General features: G+C 38.1%; 1 protein-coding gene across 5 annotated transcripts in view; it reads right to left on the bottom strand.

Annotated features, from left to right (window-relative positions):
- Window positions 1–18490, bottom strand: part of AREL1 (apoptosis resistant E3 ubiquitin protein ligase 1) — a 70135-nt gene that overhangs the window by 43894 nt on the left and 7751 nt on the right. The window contains exon 1 of one of the 5 annotated variants that reach the window (XM_069092222.1): window positions 12185–12715. The exons of the other annotated variants lie outside the window; for them this stretch is intronic. The gene's annotated coding sequence lies outside the window, so the exon portion shown is untranslated. Of the gene's footprint in view, window positions 1–12184; window positions 12716–18490 lie in introns of those variants that run through there. 5 annotated transcript variants of the gene reach the window in all.

Below are 18490 nucleotides of genomic sequence, written 5' to 3' on the forward strand. Positions count from 1 at the left end.
AAGGGGACAGCACAGCGCTTGGGGAGCCCATCAAGGTTTTAGCCTCAGGGTGGGCTGAACAGCCACTGGCTGGAGGGACTTCAGATCACCAGCAGCAGTGGTGGTGTAATTGGAATGTAAATTTTAAAGATCTTCCCTGCCCCTAGGCTAAAGTGCACCTGGAGCCTGGGGTGGGAGGCTTGTTTTTCAGCTGATGCTTTTTGATTGGCCAGTGGGTCCAAAAGGTTGTTACATTCTCTGAGCCAGGAGAAGGCTATATAAGCCCTGATGTGTAGCTTTGTTTTTGGGGCTCACTTTGAGAAGTGTTCTGTGATTTGATATGGATTCTGGGAAGCCATTGTCCTGAGCCCCCCAGCTTTGAAAAACCCAGATGTTCAAACCCAGATGTTGATTGGGTATGGATGTAATGGTTGGACAGTTTGGAAATCTGTCTACTTGATCTGTTTCTGTCTTGATAATTCTGTCTGTATATTCTGAAGTTCAGGGTGCTGACCTCTTTCCCCTGAACTAGGTAAACGATACATGTTTGACTGATTAAAGTAAGCTTGTTAACCCATTTTGAGTTGCTTTCCTTTATCAAAGCAGATCCAAGAACCTGTGGTGGCAGCAACCCTGAGGACGCTTGGGGTGCTTACTGCTATAGGCAGTTTCCAGAATTATCAGCGAATAGATACTAAGAACAAAGTGAGAGGTAATTGCAGTGTGGACTTTGGGATCCAGTAGTGTGGAGGTGCGTTTGGCATTTGCCCCCAGGACAGGAAGCCACTGAGGTGCTGCAGCCCTGCAGCCACTGCCACATGACAACTTCAGCTCCAGGCCTCCAGATTGTAGGAGGACCAAGCAACCAGTCTGAGGGGTAATTGCTCTTGCTTTAACCTGCTTGGATATGACTGCAGTCTAGTGTGGAGGTCCTGGGGTATGCACCAGCTTGCCAGAGCGTGTTGAGGCTTCAGAGAGGGCACCCAACTAACACCTTCGACAGCTGAGAAAACCCCAGCGTTTGGGATGAAGCTCCCTCCCCTGTCTGGTGGCAGAGTCCTACTATGGCAAAAAACCCAAAAGTCAAGTAATTAAGTGGCAACATGAGCAGGCAAAGGAAGCAAACCAAGCAGAGCAATCCAACTTTACACTCCTATTTTGGGGACAAAAAGGATCACAGCATGAAACAGGAGGAAGACAGTAAAGTCAGAACTCCTGCACCAAAAGTGTTCAAAAAAATATGAGCTGGTTACAGGCCATAAAGGACCTTAAGAAGGATTTTGAAAACCAAATAAGAGAAGGGGAGGAAAAATTGGGAAGAGAAATGAGAATGATGCAAGAAAAGTATGAGAGTCAACAACCTGACTGAAGAAAATAACACCTTAAAAAACAGACTAACTCAAATGGCAAAAGAGGCTCAAAAAGGCAATGAGGAGAAGAATGCCTTAAAAAGATGAATTTGCCAGGTGGAAAAAGAATCTCAAAAGTTCACTGAAGAGAATCATTCCTTCAGAATAAGACTGGAACAAATGGAAGCTAATGACTTTATGAGAAATCAAGATACTATTAAATAGATCCAAACAAATGAAAAAATAGAAGGCAATGTGAAATGTCATAGTTACTTAACCCCGACTGCTTAAAAAAAAAAAAAGTAGAAAAGGATCGGAGAATGGAACACACTAAACAAGGAAGAATCAGAAAAAAAAATTGTTTTCAAATTCTTTATTAACTTCTGATTTACATCATTCATTTCTGCCAGATTTTGAGTTACAAATTTTCTCCCTGTTTTTCCCCTACCCATCGCCCCAAAATAGCAGTCCCACAATAGATATCCCCTCCTCCAATCTGCTCTCCCATATTTTCTCCCATACCCCTTTCAACTTTTTCAGTGGACTCTATGCCCCAGTGCCTGTATATCTTATTTCCCAATTACATGTAAAATAGTATTAATAATAGTGTGTGTGTGTGTATATATATATATATATATGTATATTTGAGTATTTGATTTTAAAATTTTGAATTCCAGATTCATTCCCTTCTTTCCTTGTCTCCCACACTTACTGGAAATATAAACAGTTCAGTATAGGTTGTACATGTGTGGCTAATGCAAAACAATAACATAGTAGATATATTGTAAAAGACTGACTATATTTCTCTCCCTCCTGTCCCACCTCCCACTTGTTCTATTCTCTACTTTGATCTCGTCCCTTTTCAAAAGTGGGTGCTCCCAACTTCCCTCCCCCTCAGCCTGCCCTCCCTTCCATCATCCCCCCTCTGATGCCTTCCCCCCTACTCTCCTGAGGGTGAGATACCCTATTTAGTGTGTATTTCATTCCCTCCTCAAGCCAAATTCAATGGGAATAAGGTTGACCCATTCCCTTTTGCCTTCCTATTCTTCCCCTCCATTGTAACCATTTTCCTTGGTCTCTTCTATATGAGATAGTTTACCCCATTCTGTCTCTCCCCATCTCCTCTTATTATATTCCTTTCTCACCACTTAATTTCACCTTTTAAGTATCATCCCTTCCTGTTAAATTGGTCCTGTGCCCTCTATCTATGTATACCTGTAAACATATATACGCACATTCACATACGTATTCATATGCCCATATACCCTCATATATAGACATATATTTATATATATTTGTATTCCCTTCAACTACTGAGAAAAGTTTCATAAGTTATAATTATTGTTTTTCCATGTAGGAATGTTAATAGTTCAACTTTGATGAGTTCCTTATGATTTCTTTTCCCTATTTACCTTCTCATGCTTCTCTTGCTTCTTGTATCTGAATGTCAAATTTTCTATTCAACTCTGGTTTTTTTTTTCAGCAAGAATGCTTGAAAGTCCTCTATTCCACTGAATGACCGTATTTTCTCCTGAAACAGGATACTCAAGTTTTGCTGGGTAGGTGACACTTGGTTTTAATCCCAGCTCCTTTGACTTCCGGAATATCATATTCTAAGCCTTAGATCCCTCAGTGTAGAAGCTGCCAGATCCTGGGTTATCCTGATTGTGTTTCCACAATACTCATATTGTTTCTTCCTGGATGCTTGTAATATTTTCTCCTTAATCTGGGAATTCCAGAACCTGGCTATAATGTTCCTAGGAGTTTTCTTTTGGGGATCTTTTTCAGGAGGTGATCGGTGGATTCTTTCAACCTCTATTTTGCCCTCTGCTTCTAAAACATCAGGGCAGTTTTCTTTGAGAACTTCTTGGAGGATGATTTCTAGGTTCTTACTTTGATCATGGCTTTCAGGTAGTCCAATAATTTTTAAATTATCTCTCCTAGATCTATTTTCCAGGTCAGTGGTTTTTCCCATGAGATATTACATACTGCCTTCTATTCTTTCATTTGTTTGGATCTGTTTAACAGCACCTTGATTTCTCATAAAGTCATTAGCTTGCATTTGCTCCATTCTAAATCTGGGGGTGTGATTCTCCGCATTAAGCTTTTGAGATTCTTTTTCCATCTAGCAAATTTGGCTTTTTAAGGCATTCTTCTCCTCAATGCCTTTTTGAGCCTCTTTTGCTATTTGAGTTAGTCTATTTTTTAAGGTGTGATTTTCCTCAGGCTGTTGACTCTCATTTTGTAATTTTCTTGCATTGTTCTCATTTCTCTTCCCAATTTTTCCTCAACTTCCCTTATCTGCTTATTAAGGTCCTCTATGGCCTGTAACCAGCTCGTATTTTCCTTTTAAGCTTTTGGTGCAGGAGTTCTGACTTCACTGTCTTCCTCCTGTTCCATGCTTTGCTCCTTTTTGTCCCCAAAATAAGAGTCTAATGTTGGAATCTTCTGTCTGCTTTGTTTCCTTTGCCTGGTCATGTCGCCCCCTCAGTCACTTGACCCCTGGGCTTTTTGCCACAGTAGGATTCTGCCACCAGACAGGGGAGCTTTCGTCCCAAATGCTGGGGTTTTCTCAGCTGCCGGAGGTATTAGATGGGTGCCCTCTCTGAGGTCTCTACACACTCTGGCAAGCTGGACACACACCCTAGGAACTCCACCCTAGACTGCAATCCAGATCCAAGAAAGTTAAAGCAAGAGCAATTACCCCTGAGACTGGTGCTTGGTGCCCCCACACTCTGCAGGCCAGAACCTGAAGCTTCCATGTGGAGCTAGCTGGCTGTGCCAATGTCTCAGCGGCTTCTCACCCTGGGCACAAAAGCCACGCACTCCCACTTACTGGGTCCCAAAGTCCATACTGCACTGGCCTCTCACTTTGTCCTTCACATCTATGTGTTGATAAATCTAAAAACAGCCACAGCTGCTGCTGATCTGGAGTCCCTCCTACCAGTGGCTGGTCAGGCCTGCCCTGGGGCTAAAGCCTCGCGTGGGGCTGGGCTCCGCTCCCAGAGCACTGTGCTGTCTGATTCCTGCCAGCCTGCTAGGCTGTCCTCAGTGGGAGGTTAGCTTCTCTGTGTCATTTTGTGGGTTCTGCAGCTCCAAAGTTTGTTTAGAGTCCCCTTTTACATGGATTGGGGAAGGTGGAAGCCAGAGCTCAGTGGAGGTCCTCCTTCTACACAGAAAAATATTTAACTCAATAAACCAGTGTTTGATAAACCTAAAATTATAAATTACCTAGGAAAGAGCTCCCTATTTCACAAGAACTGCTGGAAAAACTAGAAAGCAGACTAGTAAAAACTGGATTTAGACCAGTACTTTATACCAAATTCTACAATATATTCAAAATAGACACGTGATCTGAAAATTAAAGATCATATCATAAAAAGATTTACAAACTATAACTAAGGGGCAAATTTTTAACCAAACATGGGATAGAGGTAAGCTTGAAAGATAAAATAGATAATTTTGATTATATTAAAAAGCTTTTGCAAGAACAAATAATAAGGCTAAGATAAGAAGGCATTAAATGGGAAAAATATTTGTAAGAAATATCTTTGATAAGGGTCTGATATCCAAGATATAAAGACAACTAAAAAAAAAATGCAATATCAAAAGCCAATCCCCCATTTATAAGTGGTTAAAAGATTTGAGCAATTCCCAGAATTGTGAATTAATAACAAAACCATATGAAAGAATGCTCTAAATCACTAATAAGAGAGATGCAAATTAAAATAATCTTGAGGTTTCAACTCATACCCCACAGACTGGAAGAGATTACAAAAAAATAGGAATAGTTAGTATTAGAGGAGATATGGAAAGTCAGGTATATTACACTGTTGATGGAGCTGTGAGTTGGCCCAACCACCTGAGAAAGTAATTTAGAATTGTGCAAATAAAGTGACTAAAATGTCCATACCTTTTGACCCAGACAAACCACTGCTAGGTATAGATTCCCAAAAGGTCAATGATAAAAAGATGATACTCACATATACCAAAAAAATTATAGTTGTGCCTTTTGTGGTAGCAAAAAACTGGAAGCACACTGATTAAAGAATGGCTAAACATATTGTGGTACATGAATGTAATGAAATATTATTGTGTTTCAAGAAAAATCAACATAGGGGCGGCTAGGTGGCACAGTGAATAGAGCACTGGCCCTGGAGTCAGGAGAACCTGAGTTCAAATCCAGCCTCAGACACTTAACACAAAAACTAGCTGTGTGACCATGGGCAAGTCACTTAACCCCAAATGCCCCTCGAAAAAAAAAAAGAAAAATCAACATGATGAATATAGAGAAGCATGAAAAGACCTATATGAATTAATGGAAAATGAAGTGAGTAGAACCAAGAAAACAATATATACAACTAAAATAACATAAATGGGAAGTACAACCACAACAAAAGAAAGCATAGGCTATTAAAATTATAATGGTCAAAAATCTCTTCTTGGTCCCAAAGGAGAGATATAAGAAGAAATCTCCCTCCTGTTTCTTTGCAAAGATGGAGGAGTATTGGCAGGGATCACAGCATATAACATTAGACTTTTTCTGATATGTCAATTAATCTTACAGAATTTTTTTTTAATATTCTTTGTTACAAAAATGGCTCTCCGAGATGCTGTGGAAGGATACAATAGGAAATGCAAGTTATATAAAAGGCAAAATATGTCAATAAGATTTATTTTTTAAAAACAAAATCAAGAATAAATGCTATAGGAGCAAATGGGATAAAGAAAAATGATGACAAAGTCAACACCGACTTTACACATACAACTGGCTTGATGACTAGTAGAACTAATTTGAGTCAAATTCATATAATCACTAAAAGGAAAAGATATAACAGTTCTTTTGATGTGAACAATGTTAATGAAAATAGTTTTGCCACTAGGCATTCAGACAAGTTTGTAATTAGTAAAGGTAACAAGCCCTGAATTTCTCTGCCTAAAGAAAAGCTTCTCTACCTCAAAACTACCAAAGATTAGCAGCTAAAGTAATGGATAAATGACTGCACATTAGAACTAATAAAGGTTTTATAGTCAATTCAAGAATTTACAATAGGATTTTTTTTTTAATAATGAGCAAAGAAGTAAGCTGCAAAGAAGTAATTAATATAGCAAAAGTAATTAATAGAGCAAAAAGGTGAAAAAGGACCCTGGAGGGTTGGGATAGGATCTGAAGGACTGAGAGCCAATGAACTGTCAACTTTTTCAGTTGTTTTAAAAAGAAGGTAAGTAAAGAGTTGAATATGGCTAGAAAGAAGCCATTGACACCTCCTGAGAAGTTTCATGGATTATCTCTAACATCTAAATATGCTAGCTATAGAAGAACTTACAATCATAAATAGCACCTATTTTTGCAGAGCATATACATTTTAAGAACTTTCTTCCTGAAGAAAGAAAAATGCATTAAGGTGAGGGTATTATCCTCTTTTGGTAGGTAAGAGTTGAGCTCAAGGGACTAGTCTGCTGAGTTCCCTTCACTGTGAATTAAACCACTCCCTATATTTGTAATTAGTAGACCAGAGTTTGCCATCCCTATAAAAGCAAGGAACTTATTATCCCCCTAGATGCAGCTATGCCTTTAGTTTCAAATATCTTGAAAGACTCCTATGATATATACATTTCGAAAAAATCAAAAAATAAAGTAGAAAATTTTTTTCAAGTTTTTTCAGGACCCCATTTTAACAAAGGGCTATATCACTCCATAGATTATACTACTAATTGTCTTGGCTGATCCCAATGTTCAGTGTGCTTACCCCAACAAAAATTAGTTTTTCACATAATTACTACCCAAGCATAAGTTTTATTAAAAACATTACTGGGGGAGCAGCCAGGTAGCACAGCGAGTAAGAGCACCAGCTCCAGTGTCAGGATGACCTGGCGATCAAATCCGGGCTCAGATACTTAGAACCCACCCAGAAACACCTGGCCGTGTAACCTTGAGCAAGTTACTTAACCCCAATTGCTTAGGGGCGACCAGGTGGCTCAGCAAGTAAGAGCACCGGCTCCAGTGTTGGGATGACCTGGAGATCGAATCCCGGGCTCAGACACTCAGCCCCACACCCAGAAATAACTGGCCGTGTAACCTTGAGCAAGTTACTTAACCCCGATTGCTTTAAAAAAAAAAAAAACATTACTGGACCAATGATCCATAAAACAGAATCAAATATCAAAGAGAGGATACTCTCTTCCCCCTAACCATCAGAAACCTTATGGAAGAAATGTCCCTAAAATTTTTAACCTATAGCTCTAAAATTCTGAGGGACATCTTAGTTGTAGATTCTGTTTCAGAAAGCTGAGACATTTCAATCTCGTGCCCATCAGAGTTCCAAATAACCTACTTATTTCCAGAAAAGTTAAGAACCAGAAATTCAAGAAAGAGGTTGGCTATGGTAGGGTGTGGTCTATAGTACCTTCTAGACATAAGTAATAGATGTGATTCCAGGAAAAAAAAAAAGTACTAACTGAAAATAAAAAACATTCTGTGAAAAACTCATGAAAAATAGCAGACTTGCTAAGAGAGAACCATCGAGTAGCCTTCATCATCAAACAATGCAGATATTTACCTTAAATTTTCTCTTGTTTAAATTTTATTCTGCTTCAATTCCTTCTACCCTCCCCAATTCCCACCCTAAAAAATTACCCTTTTCCATAAGATTTCACCCTTGAGATATTTATACAGTTGTATATTTCTGCAGTCTTTGTTCTGCCAAGTTATAAGGATTTCATTTATATTCTTTCCTCATAAGCCAGTCCCTCCAGGTCCTTAATCATTCCTGTTAGAATTCTCTGAACTCCCTCCAATTGCTCTTTAGCTATCTTGTAATGAGGTGCCTTAAACTGATTGCAGCCTTCCAGGAACTGTCTCATCAGTCAAAACAAAATGAGCTAATCCTCCTTAGCTCCATGACATAATACTTCTGTGTAGGCAATCCCCCAAAATCACACAATACTAGATTACTGTGATATTACACTACAATTTCCTATATAATCTGGTTAATAGCCCCATTACCACCTAACCCAGGAAAATAATGTATGCTTACACATGACTTTTTTACCATTGTTACTTTTCAGCTTTCTCCCCTACCACCCAATATCTGTGTTTCAGATTAATTTTCTCCAGATGACTTTACTAAAACTTGAAGTTGCATTTCATGCTGTAATTTCCTGACTAGGTCACCAACATCTTTAGGTTCCTTTATATTAGTTTTTTTGGATTCCCTGGTGTTCTCATCACTTCCTGGTTTAACATCTCCTGCAAATGTAATTCACATGTCATTCCCACTCATTTTCATTATTAGTAAGGATACTAACCTAAACATGACCCAAAGTTGACACCCACTGCCATAAATTCTAACAGTGCAATGTTTAAAATAGTTTTAAAGGCATGTAACAATTTCAAATCTAAACTGATCTGAATTCATTTTCTAGCCCTGTATAATACTCCAGATCAAAAAGCTTGTCACAATCTTTTTAAAGTGTTTTTTTTTAACGATTGCATTCCATTTTATCTCTAATTAAGCTGTCCCAATTCTATTATCCCTCTGTTTAAGTTTCAATTAGCCACATTATCGAGGTCTGTTTAGATTACAGACTATGCCTGAGTTTAGCAAGATTTTCAAGTTATAAAAGATTCTCCCCCTTTCACCCTAATATATTATATTTCTCAATTTAACTTAGATGGTTGTGCTTCCAGTTCTCCTCAAATTAACATGAAACATCTGTATTGCTGATGCTGAGTCAAATCAAAGCACTAGGCTCTGGCCCATCTTCAGGTTAAATCAGCTTCAATTAGCCACTTTGAAAACTAGTCTCAAAACCGGTCCTCTTAAAATTATTCTCTGTTGTCATCAGTAGCTGAGACAAAGTAGCCTGTGCAGTTATATATGGAAGGATATTAAAGTATCATCCACTGTCTGTTAGATTGAAATTTTAGAATTAGGGGATAAAGAACTTACCAAGAAGATAACTGTCTGAGACAGTAAAAATCTCAAGTCTCTTAAATTCTATGCTCTGCCTACTGAATAATTCTGCTCCTTAAAAAAAAAAAAATCTAATAACCTGGAATTCAACCAAAAACTCTTTAGCCTGAAAAGGAGATACCTACCACAAACATTCAGAAAGTAGAATGTAAAACAAAACAGTTTAGCTTTTTTTTAAATTGGGTAAATCATTTAACCTCCCTGAGCCTCAGTTTCTCTACTTACAAAATTAGGGGGTAGAACTTAAGGTTCCTTTCTATCTTATGATTCTATAAAACATATCTCTAGAACAGGGGGAGCAAAAGTGATTCAGACCTGAGCAAGAAGGAAAAGAAAAGGAACAATCGAACAGTTTGTGACTTCACACAACGATCTAGAGACAATAACATGGAAAACTGACATCTTTGTCATATACACAGGTCACTGTGGTGCCAATCTCAATCCATGTGTTTTTCTTACATATAAAACTGAACTTACACTGTGCCAATAACCTGCAAAATTAGAAAGCACCCCAGGGTTCCCATACCAAGGCAGCTTTGGATACTTAAATGACCCTGAGACACTGACTCTTGGTTACAGTGGAAAAATTTCAGGACTAATTCCCTGAATCTGACAAGCCGTCTCCCTCAATAAGTCTAGGAAGTTATTTCATTAAGCTTTGCATGAAATGGTAGGCAAGCAGCCAGTTCTGTGGTCCAATGGGGTGGAACTACAGTTACCTGCCACATTTAGAATGTCTTTTCCAATATGTGTACATACATAAGTGTGTGTGTATAAGTTTATATTTATGTATATATGTATATATTTTACAAATATAAAACACATATATATGTATATACATATATAAAAATAGGTGCCAGTAGAGTCAGAAATACTCATTCTCCTAACAACTTTCTATCCTATTTTTATTTCTAAGTACACGCAAGTATTTTACATACTAGAAAGAACAACCTTAGCCCAGCACTTCTGCAGTAGCTGAAACAATATCAGACTCTAAAGAGAAAAAAACTCAACCAGTAACAAAAAGTTCCAAGACATAGCAGACCAGCTCTATGAGAAAACCAATTCAGATATTCAAATACCTTCACTAAGTTTTTTTCTTGTCTACCCTAATAATCAAGTGCCAGCAAAACCTGATTATCTAATGGTTTCTCAGGAAACCTCACATAGCCTGTAGAGAGAAATAACAATTAGAATTAATAAAGTTCCAGGAATCAAGGTCCAATAAAACAAGTTGTCATCAACAGGGGGGCAAAGCCCTACCCAGCTGGAATTAATTACTTCATGGCTACTGCCCCTCCCCGCTTCAGCACTGGTCAGGGCATTCAACAGAATCCAGACCTGTTCTTCAAGGAACAAAACCAAAATGGCACACAGGTTTCCAACAGCAGGCTCAATTCCCATTAAGGCACTGAATCTTTTCTTTCCTCTTCCCACTACTCCCAGTTAAAGTTAATGCTTTGGAGAAAGTGGTTCTTTGAATCTTTCTCCATCTATTTTTTTTTTTTTTACCAACCATTCTTTCATCCCCAAAGAGATCACAAAAACTTTTTTACCATCATGAAAAAAAGATCTAAAAGGGCAGACTTTCCCTTTTCACACTAGTTTCAACATCTACAATAGAAATCAACACAATATGGAACTTCCCAAAGGGAAAAAGAGTATGTCACACCTAGAAAGTTAAATCTTTGAATTAGAGGAAAGTGAATGAGGTAGGAAACATGTTCTTTCAAAGACATTATAAAATTCCTTCTACCCAGTGGTTTAATCTGTGGTGAAAAAGTACAATTAAGTATAAAAAGATACCTGTAATTCAAGTTCATAAACACTGGTTAACACCTTAAAAGAACGATGTAACCTGCAACAAAAACAATGACTCCTTTTGCACTAACAAAATCAGGTCTTGTTTTTGTTTTGGGGGGGGAAGAGAGCCTGGGAAGTTCAGCAGTCATTCACAGGTTCCATCCCAGTGTTACACATATACCTTGAAGAGGTCAAAGATAGATAAAGGTGGGGCAGCCAGGTAGCACAGCGAGTAAGAGCACCAGCTCCAGTGTCGGGATGACCTGGGGATCGAATCCGGGCTCCGACACTTAGCACCCACCCAGAAAAACCTGGCCGCGTAACCTTGAGCAAGTTACTTAACCCCGATTGCTCATAAAAAAAAAAAGATAGATAAAGGTTTCATATGTCAAAATATTCACAGCAACACTTTTTGTAGTAATAAAGATGTAGGAAAAAGATGCTCTTAGATTAGGGAATAGCTAAATAAATTGTGGCACACAAATATAATGGAATATTAATGTTCTTTAAGAAATGATCGAAATAATACAGAGTTTTGCATGGGAAGATATATATGAATGCAAAGCACAATCAGGAAAAAATATACACAATGAATACAACACATACAACATTAAATACAACAATGTAAATGGACAGAACAAAAAAACCATTAAATGCTGTGAAATTATAACGACTCAGCTTGGTCCGAAAGAGAAAAAAAAATATCTTCTCCCTGCTTCTTTGCAGAGGTGGGGAATCATGAATGTGGAGTAAAATATAATGTCTGACTTTTTTGATATGTTGGCTAGTTTTGCTGACTTTTTTCTCCTCTTTTTAATTTATATCATAAGGGATGAATCTCTGGGAAGACGACAGGAATATATTGAGAAAATGCATTCATTTTTTAAAAGAAACAATAAATATGAAGAATTCAGAGAAGCATAAGGAAATGTATATAAACTGAAACAAAATGAATTAAGCAGAGCCAAAAAAATCAACAATGACCACAGCAGTTTAAATGGAAAGAATGAGGAAAAAAATCTATAAACCGTGCATTTAAATTGACTAAGCCTGTCCCCAAAGAAGAAGAAAGTGTACCTTGTTTTTTTCTTTTCCAAAGTGGGAGTTGATGAGTGTCAAACATTGCACAGGCTGTCAGACTCAGTTGAGTTCGATTAGTTTTTGGGAATTGCCTTTATTCTCTTTTTTATTCTTTCCTACAAGGAAAAGCTCTCTGGTGGAGGAGGTGGGAGGGTGAATGCATTTAGAAATAAGTGATACAAAAGAAAAATCTTTAAAGAAAATGAATGTTTCACAAAGCAGCACATACGAAATGATTCAGACTGAAGGAAGCTGACTCAGGAAACAAAATACACAAGAACCCAACGTAAATGGAGAGAAAAGCTAAAAGCAAATGCACTCCAAGGTAAGATCCCTGAGGATAAGGTCTGTTTTTTACCTTTCTTTGTGTCCTCTGTAGCACAGTGGTAGGTGCTTAATAAAACTTGATGACGCGACTATGTGACAACGATGTGAACAAATGTGACCCCAAAGAAGAGATAAGAAAATGAGCTTCCTTCCCCACTCTGCAGACTGTGGTTGGAGAATGCCACAAATACTGTCAGGCATAAATTCATGTGTTTATTAGTTTTACTGAACTACTTTTTTCCTTCCTTTTTTTGGGGGGGGGGGCTTTTTGGAGGGGGAAAGACAGGGCAATTGGGATTAAGTGACTTACCCAAGGTCACACGGCTAGTAAGTGTTGTTTCTGAGGCCAAATTTGAACTCAGGTTCTCCTGACTCCAGGGCCAGTGCTCTATTCACTACACCACCTAGCTGCCTGCCCCTTTCCTTCCTTTTAAAAACACTTTGTTATGAGGGATGATCCTACTGTTATGGGAGAAAGGGAAGATATATTCATAAATAAAAATTATGTAAAAAATGATTGATTTAAATAATTTCTAAATGAAGGTGGTTAGAAAACAAAAGGATTATAAAAATAAGATTTAATCTAAGATTACAATAAGAGCTTAAGACATTGCTAGTCAAAGAGAGAGAGAAAGCAAATGCTTCAGATATAAGCCATACACCAAAGATGATAGCCTAACAAAAACTCAAGACTCACTTGACTGAGCAGTTGAGGGGCAAAATAAAATGCAGAATTGAGCAATGATTGGAGGTTTGGATTTTTCCAGATCTACCTGGAAAGAATTAGGAAACTAGAAAGAATTTGCTGAATAATAACCTGGGCAAATATACAGAGAGGCAGCCTCCATGAGGAGTCCCAGTAGGAATAAGCCCAAAGAACCAAGATTTCAGCAGTCATGAAGGAAGGAATGTTTCTTTCAGATATCTGTAGAAACTGTATTATGTCTGTATTTCCTCTAAAGCAAATTTTTAAAATGCAGATTAGTCCTCTGCATTTTGTACAAAAGATTAAAAAGGAGGAATGACTCTCTACTCTCCAGTTTATAAGGGAGAACCAAGTGTTTCTTGAATGAAAAGAACTACTTCAAGAGGAAAACAAAGGAAAAAATACTCCAAGGAGGCAAAGTGGAGTCTAAACCTGTTGCAGAAGAATGGGAAGATGTGACAAAGGAAAGAAAGAAGGATCATTAATTAAATCTTTGAAGCTATGTATGTTCAAGGCTGGTCCCACAGAGAACAGAAATGGACCCTAACAGAAAGTAACTTCCTGTGCATCACAAAATAACAATAAGGACTCATCAGTGTTGACAGGAGAGAGAACATCTATGACTGACCACAGGAAGAAGAGACAAATCCATGAGCAAGCCTGACATAAACCATCAGGAGGCTGTCTTACAACAAGGTTCACCAGTTCCTCACCCATGTCACATCCACTAACCTTGGTTGTCTCCCAAGGTTCTGTCCTTGGCCCTCTTCTTTTCTGACTCTATGCCACCTTACATGAACATTCTATTAGCCTTGCTGAGTTCAATCATCATTTCTATGAAGATAAATTCTAAATCTATGTATAGTCTCTGCTGATGTAGTCATACATCACCAACTGCCTTTTGGTCATCTTGAATTAGATTGGTATCTCAAACTTTACATGTCAAAAAACTTCATAAGAACCCTTTCTGTTGCCACAGTTCACTATTATTGCCTAGAGAATCATCATTTTCCCAAGCTCCAGGTTTGCAACCTCAGTGTCATCCACCACCAAATCCTATCATTTCTACCTTCACAACCTCTCTTGGAGGTCCATTTCTCTTTACTTACATAGACATCACACCAGTCCAAGTCTTCATCAACTCTCTCCTAGACTGGTATTCAACCACCTACTTGAATTTCTCCCTACTCCAATCCATGGTCCACTAAGCTGCCAAGGCTATTTTTCTCAAGCATAGATACAAACATAACACCCCATCCTGTCACCCCTGTACTGGATATTGAGCAGATGAAAGACAGGAAGAGCCACAATTTCAGCAGTTATGAAGAAATGTTTCAGTCATAGGTAGAGATTGTACTATGTTCCTATTACCTCCATGATCAAATATAAATTCTTCTGTTTAGCATAAGGGGAGAGGGATACAGGGGAAATTTTAGGCAATAAAAAAACAAAAGATATCAATCACTTATTTTTTTAAAATAAAGCTCTTCATAACCTGGCCCTTTCCTACCTTTCCAATCTTATAATTTACTCTCCTCCACACATTACATTTTACTAAAATAACCTACTTGCAGTTCTGCCAGCATGAAAACTTTATCTCCCACCCCCATGCCTTTGTTCTGACTCTTCTACATGCCTGGAACACTCAGCCTCTTCACCTTTGTCTTTTAATTTTTCTGGTTTCCTCCAAGACTAAGTTTAAATCTCATCTCCTGCAGGAGGTCTCTCCCAGTCCCCCATCTGTTAATAACTTCCCTTCTGGGATTATTTTCCATCAACTCTGGAAGTATCTTGTATGGACCTAGTTTATTACATATCGTCTCCCCCACATGGATGTCAGCTCCCTGAGACCAGGGATTATTTTTGCCTCCCTTTATACCCCAGAGCTTAGCACAGTGCCTGGCACATAGTAAATGCTTTAATAAATACTTGTTGACCAACACAAAATTTTACAGAGTACCTCCCAAGAACAATAGAAACTAACAGCTAATGACCACATCTTCCAACAATGCTGGTGGAGCCAGATACAGAAAATATTTATACCGATTTCAAAGTCCTAAGGGAAAAAAAGCTCCCTGGGGCACAGCTGTTATTTTCATCCATATTGCTTATTGAAGATGCAGTCTTTAGAAGCTAGATTCGGGAGAGAATGGGTTTTGGAATTTTTGCTTAAGGATACAGGAATAACGGGCTCTTGGCTACAGATGGAGTGCATCTCACCAGAGTCTGAAAGAGAATATATTTGCTAATACATTTGCCTGGTCATTTGTGGGTATGATTTAAGGTTTGTATTGAAAATGGAAAAAGAAGAAAATTATCTAATTCTAAGTATTTAGCCAGATATTACTTAGGTATAAATGACACAAGAATGACTTAGGTATAAATAACTGGTCGTGCAACCTTTAGCAAGTTACTTAACCCCAATTGTTTTTAAAAAAAAAGGAAAAATAATTTGGGGCGGCCAGGTGGCGCAGTGAGTAGAGTGCTGGCCCTGGAGTCAGGAGGACCTGAGTTCAGATGCGGCCTCAGACACTTAACACACACAAACAAAAAAACCTAGCCGTGTGACCTTGGGCAAGTTACTTAAACCCAATTGCCCTCTAAAAGAAAAAAAAAAGGATGACTTAGGTAGGGGCAGCTAGGTGGCACAGTGAGTAAAGCGCCGGCCCCGGAGTCAGGAGGACCCAAGTTCAGTTCCAGCCTCAGACACTTCACACACACACTTCACACACACACACACACACACACACACACACACACACACACACACACACACAAACTAGCCGTGTAACCTTCGGCAAGTTACTTAATCCCAACTGCCCTCCAAAAGGCAAAAAAAAAAAGAATGACTTAAGTAGAATAGTGGTGAGAGTGGCCAGTAATTCCCAAAAGATAATATTCAACAAGGGTAGTAATAAACAGTGGGCCCAGATATCTAAATTCAAATGCAGTAAGCATTACTAATAATAAAACTAAGCATCTTAAAGATAAGGAAGCAAATACAACCTCAGACTTACCACTGACTAGATGGTGTGTGTTCCAAACCTGGAATGTAGGGATAAAATTATATGACTAAGTAAAAGTGTCATTGCATATCAAGTCTAGAACAATTTCTTTTTTTTTTTTTTACTGGACCTGTGATTTTATCAGCGTAGGGAACTTTCAGGTACAACTTCCTTCACCAATGTCAACCGGCACCTTCTCTGAAATATGGTCTTATAAAGTGGCCTAAGGCACTAAGAGGTTAAGTAACTTCCCAATGGTCACACAGCCAGTATCTATTAAAGGTAGGAGTAAAACTCAGGGCTTCCTGATTCTGCAATTATTTCTCTATCCCATACACCATGCTACCTCATTTTGCATATTAAGAGTCCTGTGTTGGCCATCCAGGAACTGGAGGGAGGCAGTGAAGTAGAGATTATGCAGGTTTATCTCAAAGGAGGGAGAAATGGACAAACTATTATAATGATAGTATATTATGCATCAGTAGGTCATTGAAAAAAAAAAGTGCTGAATGATGAGGTTCAGAAGCAAAGCAAAAAGTTGGCAGAGGGGTATGATATGACAGTGATGGGGGGGGGGGTCATAGAGCCAGAAGGGACCTCAGAGGCCATCTAGTCTGTTTCATTTTACAGATAAGGAAACTAAGGCTCAGAAAGCAAAAGTGGTTTTTACCCAAGGTTACACAGGCAGTAAGTTTAAGAGAAAAATCTGAACCTAAGTCTTCTGACTCCAAAGTTAATACTCTTTCCACTCAAGTTTCATTATTAAAAACAGAGGAAGCTGATAAATTTTTCATTCACATTACTAATCATTTCAACTTTTAGAAGGCAGAAATGGCAAGAGAAACTATTACTAGGGAACCTGATGCCTACCAATAAGGAGGATCTGGTTGACAAATTAAGAATGGAAAAGTGGGGGATGGAAGGGCAGAAGAAATGGGGGGGAGTGATGGTGCTACTAAAAAAGGCAAAGAACATCAATGAATCATTAGGAAAACAAGGAAAGGAATAGAGGAAGTTCAGGCGACACAAACAAGAAAGATAATAATAGACAGAACTACTGTGTGAAATCTGAAACATAAAAAGACCCTGAACTAATGAAGATTCAATTTCATGTGCATTTTTTTTGTTTTTCTCATATATGGGATGTTCATATTTGTTTAATGCTTGCCAAGTTCATAATAATAAACAGGGAAAAAATTGATGAGAACCTTGGAAGTGACCATTTAAGAGGACAGGGTTAAGAACAAGTAAAATGCTTGGCATAATCTGTTGATATCCTAGACTTAAAACAACACATTTCACAGGGCAGAGTACAGGCAGGATACCATAGTCAGAGACAGTCAGCTCAAGAACTTCAAGTCAAGTCAAGAAATTTTGATAAAATAAACACAGATTATTCCAATGAGGCAGAAAACATGCAATCTTCTAAAGATACTGATTTTTCTATGTCAATATTTAATTTTGCATTTTTGCATCAATGTTTATCAATGACTGATTTTCTATTTTTGCATTAGTTCATTAGTGATTACTGCTGACAAATCTCTTGATGTGCTTCATTTTTCCATGGTTTGGAAATCACAACTACGTTTTTCTCATATAGTCCGACAGAATGCCTTTTTTCTTCATTTTTGAAAACAGTTGATTTGTTCTTTAAATGTTTGGTAGAATTCACTGGTAAATCTGTCTAGATTTACTTAACTTTTTATTTATTAACTTTTTTCCTTTAAAAGTTAATCTAGCAACCAGGAAATAAGATATACATGCAAAGGGGTATAGAAATCCATCTTGCCCTACAAGAAAGTAAGGAGAAAGTAGGTAAGGGAGGAGAAGTTGGGGAGATATGAGAGGGCAGACTGGGGGAAGTGATATTCAGTATGCTTGCCATTTGGGGTGGGGGCTAGGGGAGAGATGGAGTGACGGAAAGGAAATTTGGAACTCAAAACTTTGTGGAAATGAATGTTGAAAGCTAAAAAAATAAATAAATTCTGGGGAAAAAAAGTTACTCTATTGTTTCCTCAATTTAACTTTCTGAGATTAAGTTATTTAGATTATCTAAAAAATAATCATAGTTATAACTTACATTTATGTGGAGTCTTTAAGCTTACAAATTGCTTTTTTTCACAACAGCTTTGCAAAGTAAGTAATAGAGATATTGTTAAAGGTTCTCTCTCAGCTTATCTGTGGGGTCACACAGTTGGTAAGCAAGAGAGTCAGTACTCAAAACCAGATCTTCAGGAGGGCTAGGTGGCTCAGTGAGTAAAGTAC

The sequence above is a fragment of the Petaurus breviceps genome, unplaced genomic scaffold (assembly GCF_028583685.1).
Source record: "Petaurus breviceps papuanus isolate PSGF00001 unplaced genomic scaffold, PetGlider_PUasm1.0 189, whole genome shotgun sequence".
NCBI classification, from domain to species: Eukaryota; Metazoa; Chordata; class Mammalia; order Diprotodontia; family Petauridae; genus Petaurus; species Petaurus breviceps.